At 47.4% G+C, this 9,938-nt stretch overlaps 1 long non-coding RNA gene across 2 annotated transcripts; it reads right to left on the reverse strand.

The window, feature by feature from the left end:
* Positions 1-708: 708 nt before the first annotated feature.
* LOC122235399 lies at positions 709-7,914 on the reverse strand. 2 transcript variants are annotated; one of them, XR_006213461.1, is made up of 4 exons: positions 7,837-7,914; positions 3,980-4,126; positions 2,920-3,126; positions 709-2,761 (listed from the first exon to the last, which is right to left on the reverse strand). It is a non-coding gene; the product is annotated as an uncharacterized LOC122235399 (long non-coding RNA). The 2 variants fall into 2 exon arrangements; XR_006213462.1 differs by having other exon boundaries at positions 3,846-4,126.
* Positions 7,915-9,938: the final 2,024 nt, after the last annotated feature.

Below are 9,938 nucleotides of genomic sequence, written 5' to 3' on the forward strand. Positions count from 1 at the left end.
GTGCCTGCTGGCAAACCCACACTCCACGTGGAACGTGGAAAACAACACCCTCTTCTCCTAATGAATGTGTCAACTCAACAAGACTGGCATAGTTTCTCATGTCACATCCACCAATGTCCATTGTCTCCTCGCCCCCAGTTATGCTGCCCCAGGGTAGTGCGTGAGAAGGGAGAAAGGCAGGGGACACACCCCTGAACCCACAATGCCTACCACAACTTTCACTCCAAGTCCCTCGGCCCACCCAAGGTCAAGATTCCTTCTCTTCCCAGAGTGTCCTCAGAGCCTTTGTGGGCCCCAGATTTCACTAATCAAGTGAAATCAAGAGCCTGAAAATGGAGGCTGGTAACCACAAAGTCTCATTAGCAAATGTCCTTGATATTCTAAAGGTCCCCTGCCTCATGGAAGGTTCATTGACAGCACCCACGCACCGCCCCGCTTCCCGCCATGTGCAGAGTTCGGTCAGCAGAAGAGTGCAGAAAGCTTAGATGGAAACGCTTGGATACAATTCCAACCACAATCCCATCCACAAAATGAGGATTCCTAAGGATTCCTAGGAGGCCATTGATCTCCATGGTAGACATACTCTTTTAGTTTCTTTGCATTGGAGGCCAGACAACCAGACATGACCCATTTCTTCCCTGGGAACTAATATCTGCCCAGTCGCCAGATGCTGCCATTGCCCCTGAACCCACAATGCCTACCACACTTTCACACGAAGACACTCTACCCACCCCCTTTCAAGTTTCACTAGACTCCCAGAGTTTTCTCATATATCCCTTCTGGACCCTAGGTTTCACTAATCGCGAGAAATGAACGGCCTGAAATGGCGTATAGAAACAAAGGCGGAAGGATTAATCCCCCACCCTGGACACCTGACCCAGGAGGCTCCCGGACATCCAGGCTCATCAGCTCATGCCTGTGACAATCTAAACGTCCCCTGCCTCATGGAAGGTTCATTGACAGCACCCACATGCCACTCGTCTTCTTGCCACGGGCAAGGTATGATCACTGGAAGTGCGCAGGAAGTTTAGATGGAAACGCATGGATACAATTCCAACCACATTCCCATACACAACATGAGGATTCCCAGTGAATCCTAGTAGGCCATTGCTCTGCATGGTAGACGTACTCTTTCAGCTTCTTTGTATAGGGAGTCTGACCACCTGACAGCACTACATTAGGTAGCACTACGGAGAACAGTAGGATGGCCTCTCAAAAAATTAATAATTGAGCTCCTATATGATGTATCAATCCCGTATCTGGGCATTTATATAAAGGAAAGGAAGCCACTATGTCAAAGACACATACTCATCCCATATACTCACTACAGTCGTATTCTCAATATGTAAGACATGAGAGACTTGTGAGCATCCATCAACAGCATAAATGGATAAAGAATATGTGGTACATGTATCCAATGAAATAATATTCATCCGTGGAAAAGTGCGCCTATAACAGGGAACCAGTGTAGCAACGAATACACTGCATTTCAAAGGCCTTACCTCGTGCTCCTTCGGCAGCACAAGTGCAAAGGCCTTACCTTCAGGTGTTCGATATCCATTCCCCTTCTGTCACCCACATCCATAAGAGGAATGAAAATCCACTTCAGGCTAACAGGGTTTGACATGAAATACTTCACACCAAGAATTCATAACTCATTAACATCCCCGCTGGGAAGTACACATTCACGGAGTACAGGCCTCATAACGCAACTGATGTGGCAGGCTCCAGAGTGGACTCCTGGGAAAGAGCCACCAAGCCAGACCCCACCTTAAATTGAGAGGGTCACCTTGTCTTTCCCTCAGGGTCCTGAGTTTGAGATGCCACCAATTAAACAGTCACCCTTTAGGAAGCTTCAACCTTGGGTCTTATTTTGTTAAGTGCCAGTACTCAGAAGTCTTACCCACAAAACATTCATCTACGTCTTCCGCATCCCTCCCCCCAGTGAAATGACCCAACATGACTTTGATGGGCAGTGGGCACAAGTGTGTGTGGAAGAAGGAGGAGGCATCACGGTTATTAAGTTGTACAACTGCTTTTGACAAGCAGACAAGCCATTCTTGTTCACTTTTGTACCTACCGCCTGGGGAAGGAACATGCGTTGGGGCACAGAGTTTTGCAAGTACCTCACGTCTCAGGTTTTCACTGGGTAGGAAGTCGTAATGACCCCCATCTCCCACGGCTTGAAAGTAACCGAACCAAGTACAGGGATAAATGAAAAGTCTTTGAAATGTCAACATGTTGTGTAAAGGCTACATACGTTAGTGTCTAACCACATAGAAATGTGGATCGTTTGGACTTTGGGGAGTGCACATCAGGCTCTGTGATGCCACCTTCTGGATAGAACTGGTGCGAACAAAGCAACAGAGGAACCAGAGGTGTGTCTGACACTAGAGGTCACAAGGGTCTTTGAATGCACCTTAGAGCCATTCGTCTTTATGCTTAACACTCTCACACCCAACCGTCAAAGTCTTCACCTGATTTTCCCCAAATTAACCACTGCCCAGAAAAGAAGTAACTTTATACAGAGAAGGAAAGAGAGGAGACCTTTGGGCACTGCCAGTTACCAGGCACCCTCCAGCCCCAGCTTGACGCTGAGTGACATCAGCTTCAATGTCAGACGTCCAAGGCAGCCAGGAAAGAATGCAGCTCAGAGAAAGGCAGGGTCTGGGATGCTGGGCTACCTCCTGGCATCACAGCAGAGTTAAAGAGGTCCATTTCCAAAGAGATGCCCAAGACCCTCTGAGAATAGTGGCTGGCCCTGTGAAAGGAAACAAAACGTAGCTGAAATTACAGCAAAAGGCTCAAGAAACGAAGTGCAAGTGGGGTCTGCACAGGTGGCAAGAGGATCTAAACCAAGCCATGATCTTTTGCTCCCCTCAACACATTCTGGAAACGGTGTCCCGATTTCTTCAGTACCTCCTGTGTGCTGAGCACTTCATAAAGATGATCACGCTTGATTTTCACACCACGCCTGAGAGCAAGAGCAAGGTGTCATTTCCATTTTGCAGATGTGGAAGCTGAGGCTCAGAGATGACAGGAAGAAAGGGCCGAGGGTCTTTCAGACTCACATGCTGGAAACTTATTGTGAACGAAACACGATGGGTGACACGGTCTCGGCGACATCTGCAAAGCCAAAAAATCGCTAGAATGTACGGAAGGGGAAACCCGCAAAGAAGTATTGACCCACATGTTGCTTGAACTGTTAGCCTGTGCTTCTAGGACGGCTGCCACATAAATGCCCACCCACCCCAGCGGGGGTGGACCGGCAGACTGTCACCCTCTGGCACCCGCTTGGTGTACAGGTCTCATCTTTCTCGCCTCTCCTAGGTACGCCTGGCTTTCAATTAATTCAGATCCATGACTTAAAAAAGTTACACCCAGACCTGAAGAAATGCACCTGAGCAGTGCTCCCACAATCTCTGAGTTCCTGAAGTTTGTGTCTGACCATCCCATCCAGGCCATCCTGCTTCTGCATGCATGGTATTAGAAAGCGATTACCAAAAGGATAAAAAGGCTCAAGATCAGGGTTTTTTGGACATCTGACATTCTAATAAAGCCAACGTGTGTGTAACAGTGGCACGCAACAGTAAGCAGAGGAACGCGAAGAAGGTCTGGGAAAAAGATGCCACTGACTCCTTGAGGAAATTGACTCAAGACATGGAGTCTCTACCACGGAGTTAACAAGTAGTGTCTAGGCGGTGACCCCGACCTTGTGGGAAGCGCCCATGTTAGAGACTCAGGGATGGGATTTCCACACCATCTGGAATAAAGGTACAGCTGACAGGAGACAAGTGCTATTCACCCAACACCTCTGGCCTCGCACAGCCTAAGGTTGCTCTTACCTGTACGGCTGGCCTTGACGATTGGTTCAGGGTCCTCTCCTCTCACAACGGGCCCACCGGCTGACCAGAACTGGACGTTCCCATCACAGATCCTGAGGGAGGTGATGATTGTACAAATCTACAAAGAGACTTACCTGTGGAAGGTCAGCTTGGGACCACTGCAGGAAAATTAGGCCACTTGGAAACTCACAACACGAGTGGATGGGGCAAACTTCCTCTTTCCCTCATCCAGAGCAATTTCTCAAAGTGGTTGGTGGGGCCAGAGGACCCAATCATGCAGCCTGTGTGAAGTAGGCCAAAAGAGTGAAAGAGAATGTAAGGCAGGAACTGCATGAATCAACCCACAAGGTGAGATTGCGGCTTTAGAGGCTGATTGTCCCCTCAGCACGAACCGTGGTGCATCCCGCCTTCATCAACCAGCACAGGGGAATTATTAAATATTATGTTAAGAGGTATCGCCCCTCAGTGGCGAGAAGGGGTGTCTCAGAACTCCCATGTCGCTCTTCACTAATGAAGCCATCCACTCGTACACAATTGGGGGTAACAAACCTTTGGAATGGGTGGTGGTGTTCTCACTTTGTTACCAATTGCTGACACTGACATACCACGCAAGACACGATGGGTAACAAATCATTCAAATGGGTTTTGTGCTCTACTTAATAGACCACGAAATGCACATTACAATGGCTGGGCTGTTATACTAGACTTCTTAATCGGTAACACAGTAAGTTCCAAAACTGCTAAAAAGCAAAATGAGCTAAGTTAATCACAACAAATTCACGAAGCATTTCACACATTGCATAATGTCCCTACCAGCTGACACTGAACACAGGTCTCCGAGGAGGAAACAACGGGAACAAATTGGACATTTGGTTACATACACACTGGAGAATCTGCTCTCAGTGTGCAAGAATGCCCCTAGGATACTACAGGCAATGGAATGGGCAAGTAATGAAAGCACCTTCATTCCACACTTAGATTTTGTTCAAGATCTAGGACTCTGTCTCAAAAGTCAGGATTGGTGAGGCTAGTTGAGTGTCCCAGTTCCTGAAGTCTGCTTTGCTGTCAGTACCGAAGACAGTAAAACCCAAATACCAGCAGTGGATCTTTCACAGGTCTAAATGTAATCAAAGTACATTTTACAGACCTTCAACGTGTCACCGATATGAGTCATTAAATCGTTTCTATGTGAGCTAAGATACCAAATTCAAGTCAATATCAAGAATCAATCAGCAAAAAGGCTGATAAGGCAAACCCAGCTATCACCATTATCAAAAGGAAGTCCCTGTTGTACCAAGTATCAGATTACTCTCAGGGATTAGGGCGCTCAGGGTTTTGAGCAAAACAACAGCTTCCCTCTCATTGAATTCTCCCCTTGCATACACATTAGGTCTGACACAGGAAGGGAGGTGTATGAGGAGAAGCAGGCAGCCACTGACTATTTCCTAAGCCAATATGCTAGCCCTTGGGGCATTAAGGCACGGTCAGCTCTTGTGGCTCAAGAGGCAGGGACAGCACCCTCTGCGATTGGGGTGGAGTAGGGTGCAGGGAGAGCAGCATGTCCAGTCTAGCCCAGGACCCCTAACAAGGAGGACTGGAGGTGTCAGGGAACAGACTGTTTGTAAATAGGATACCACAAAGTAATTTTTTCTATGGCAGAACACCTAGGAAGGAGCACCTGGGTCAGCATTTAAAGACACAACAATAAAAAAAAGAAAAGAAAAGAAATACCACTATGTCACGTGCACAATCAGGGTTCTAATATAATATTCAAAAGTATGCACTGTGACCAGCAAGGGCCATTCAGTTCTAGAACACAGAGAGCAATACTTCTGGGGGTGAATTTGCTTGTAAATAAATTGAAAATGCCCCGTGACGTTCAAAGCAAAGGCACTAAAGACGAAGTACAGAATTGACCTGAATAAAGTTGATAAGTGTCATGTAATTATTATGAGAAATGAAACCCAGAACGAAGCCAACGGAATTCCGGGATGGCCGGTGACAGGCACTTCCCGGAATTCGCGGTCAGGAAACAGCACCGTCAGCCTGATGGTCAATACCTGCTATTTTTTACATTGAAAAGAAAATTTTAAGTAGGCCCATGAAATAAAACACACAGAGCCAGTTTTTCAGAAACATTTTAATAGCAAATAAGACGAAAGGTTGGGCTCCCGGGCCACCGGGAGCCAGTCACTGTCATAAAGCAAGAAGCACACACATAATTAAAACAATCTCTTCCTCGTTTGTAAAGTAACGATAACGCCAAAAATGGTTAACACAAAGCTTACGCAAAGGGCCTGGAACAACATTTAATGGAACAAAGTCACAGGAGACCCAATTCTTTTGTACACCCAAATCCCCAACTGTATGAGAGGCAAGCATTCACCAGATTGTTTTGAATTGTAATTTGAGATCACCTCAAAACGTTTATTATTATTCATTTTGAAGACTTTATTTTTAAGCACTCTCCACACCAGTGTGGGGCCTGCAATCACAACCCCCACATCAAGAGTCACAGGTTCTATCACTGAGCCAGGCAGTTTCCCCAGAAAACCTTTGTTTTTAAGAGAATTTATCCATAGGGAACAAGACCAGGATTTAGCAAAACAAATTATGTCAAACACGCCATTATACTGGAAACATAAGGCACCCCATTAGACGTTGAATGCCTCCTCTGTAAATTGAAATTTACACCAAGCACTTTAAAGGAAATATATGAGGAGCGCCAACATCAAAATTCAATTGGCTGCCTTAAGACGAACATGGAAAATTAAATGCCAAAACAGTGTTCAGTCTTGGCTAACAAGAGCCGCTAGGAGACATTCGGCGTGTGAAACTTTCACGTGTCCAGCCGGACAAATTGTTCCAAAGTGCACGCTGAAAGTACTTTCACATTTGGAGAACACGTATGAAACACAGTCAAAATAAAAAACCAAACTCAAATGGATGCAATGTTGCAATATCACAGGGAAAACACACCCCACTGCCATTACGTTATCACAGGAAAAACAAGAAATAAGATCCCGAGCAGATCATTCCCATCGGGGACTTAAAGCACCAGGGCCCTGCCAAGCAGACCCAATAGACTACCTTCTTATTCGAAGACGGCAATTAATAGAACACCTTTTTTTTTTTTATGGAAAACACGTGAAAAGCTTCCGGACCGCTATTGGTTGGATACAATGATAGGAAAAACACGAATACGTTACAGAAAAATGCAGCTTTCAGTGGTGACTGAAGACAATTCCCGGTGGTCAGTGAACAAGCCCCGAGCCCACCACGCCATCTGTTTCCCCACTTTCACGTTGGAATTATCAGGGGGTTCCCCCCGCCTTTTCAAGGCAGCATATGCAGAAGACCATTCCAAATTTTGAACAACTGATAGGAAACACACAGTCATGTTAAATGAAAGACAAAACTGCCCTCAAAGGCAGGCATCGGCTGTCGTAATCACACACATGCTCCCCTTTCCTTACTTTCACTCTCCTTTCGTTTCAGATCAAGATAAGAGATAGCCTGTCACCAAGACACCTCACACAAATGGCCAAGACCCAGATGTAAACAATAGTCGGTGACAAGTCCCGTCCCCAAACACTGTACCGTGGAAACCAAAATCGGCTCCCAGGCAGCCAACAGCCATCGTCCTGTCTGGGACCCACTCAGGCTCAGCCAACCGCACCCCTTTTTCTGCATTTTTAAGCTGCAAACACCACAAAACATGAAGACCACGAATCCGGGGGGGAGGGGGGGGAGGGGTTCGAGACCCACACTCAGACAAATGAAATGATCTGAAAGACTCATCGTGTTGTTACATAAAGCACAACAATGTCCCCAAAGGCAGCTAAGGGCCCTTCCCTTGTCATCAATCCGGAAGCCCATGAGACACATCTGTCAACGTGTCTTAGGACACACCATCTGCGCCCCCCCCCCCCCATTCTCTTAAACTCACACTTCAAACAGCCAATTATGAGAGAAAGTCAATTAAACTTACACTTGTGAGATCGGAGCATTGTCAACCGCCATATATCCACAGTACCCGCCATATTTTGCCATCACTGAGGGGAACGGTCTACGGAAGCCTCGTTGCACAATCCAAACCGTCATCGGCCTGCTCACGTGGTAGGGCTTCATGGCCGGGTGCTTGCCATCCTTCAGTGGCCCCGCCTTCAGACATCAGCTTGGAGGGCCTGCAGTGATTGACAGCCAGACTGTCCATTCTCTTAGGTCTAGGAGTGGAAACCGCCATACTTCCAGGTCCAAATAAATTACTCAAATATTTGTTCATATTTTTGTCTTTGTACATCCGTGTCTGTCCCTCAAGGCCGACCCCCCCGCCTTGTTAGACCTTTGCACATACCTTTTCCTTTGTTTCTAGTCATCTCGCACTTCGGAAATCTGGCTCACCTAGTTTATCCTGACCTAGCTAAATGCGTCCTCCTCCAGGAAGCCTTCCATGCTTACTCCTCCCATCTTCACATAGTGCACATCACCCCTGACAAAGACCCTCTCATGCTAGCACTATCCTTCCCCCATTTGTCAGGCGGGTCGGGGGTGTTGCGAGGCTTTATTGTGTAAATACTGTCACACGATAGTTTGTGAGGTTGCCCTAACTACTGCGATGGTTAATTTTCGGTGTCAACTGGACCGTCCGTGGGTGCCCAAGTTGAACATTATTTCTGGTTGTGTCTGGGAGGCTGTTTCTGCATGAGGTTTGCATTTGAATCGGTAACTCAGGAAAGTGGTTTGCCTTGCCCACTGTGAGTGAGCATTATCCCAGGCACCGAGGGCCAGAATATACCAAAAGGCACAGGAAGGAAGAATGGTCCCCTTTCCTTCTGCCTCACTACTTGAGGCGGGACATTTCATCGCATCTCCTCCTACTCCTATTTCTTTTCTAAGTAGGCTCCACACCCACTGTGGGGCTTGAACTCATGGCGCTGAGATCAAGAGTCATGCCCTAGTGACCGAGCCAGCCAGGTGCCCCACTTTTCCTGCTCTTAGACTGGGATTCATATCATTGACTCCCCTGGTTTGAAGGTTCTCAGGCCTTCATTCTCAGACTGAATTACCCCACTGTCTTTCCTGGCGTTCCAGCTTGTAGATAGGAGATCGCGGGACTTCTCAGCCTCCATACATGTATGAACCAAAGTCTTCATAATATATTCCCATTGGTTCTGTTGTCTGCAGAATGCTGACTAATAAATTGGGAATATCGCAGCTAGCTGCAGCTGTCACAGATGGCTTCATAGGCCTCAAATAGAACTCTGGAGCAACAGCAAACCCAAATAAAGTAAAATGAGTTCCAAACTACGGGGGATGAAAGGAAGACACCAGAAGCAGACAGCCTGATAGTTGGGCAGTGTTAAGGACACAGCCATTGGCCCGGATGGGTGTCTTATCCACGGAGTCTGGCTGCTCATTTACAAACTCCGTGAGAGCTTATGGTTGAGCTGGGTTGGGGGCAACAGGCTAACAAAGATCTAGAGGGCAGCAGAGTGGTCGCAGGCTTTGTCCAGCAACCAGTGAAGGGATGGTTTGGGGCAGTTAATCCACGAGAGGGGAGACAGGAAGATAGCCTGGAGCTGTTGATGTAAATGCCGTCCCAGGATCTGCCAACCCCCCTTCAACACTTGTCTCTAAGGCTTGTCCCTCTGACTGGTTCTGTGGATGGACACATGCTGGATCCTTTCAGTGCCTGGCACGTGATAACCTATAACACACACGTCCTGTTTCTCAAATCGCCTACGTCTCCCTCGTCCTTGGGTCACCAATCGTTCCTGTCCCATTCACACTCAATCCCAGGCCAATGCCCTGGGCTGCTTCTACCTGTGCGGGAAGCGCTAGCAATCACTACTTCCCTGCTGTGCATTACGGCCAGTGGTTGCGTTTGTGGGCTGCACCTTTGCTGCTGGGATTCATACACCAGCTCTTCTTCCTATCAGCTGGGTAACTTCAGATGACTTTTGTGCTTCAATTTTCTCCTCGGGTACACGAATGTGCCAGTAAGAACCAGCTCACTCGGCTGATGGAATATTCGTTGAGTTCACGCAAAGCCCTTTCCTGCTGCCTGGAGCCTTCCCATCCCAATGTAGC

The sequence above is a fragment of the Panthera tigris genome, chromosome X (assembly GCF_018350195.1).
Source record: "Panthera tigris isolate Pti1 chromosome X, P.tigris_Pti1_mat1.1, whole genome shotgun sequence".
Classification (NCBI taxonomy): domain Eukaryota; kingdom Metazoa; phylum Chordata; class Mammalia; order Carnivora; family Felidae; genus Panthera; species Panthera tigris.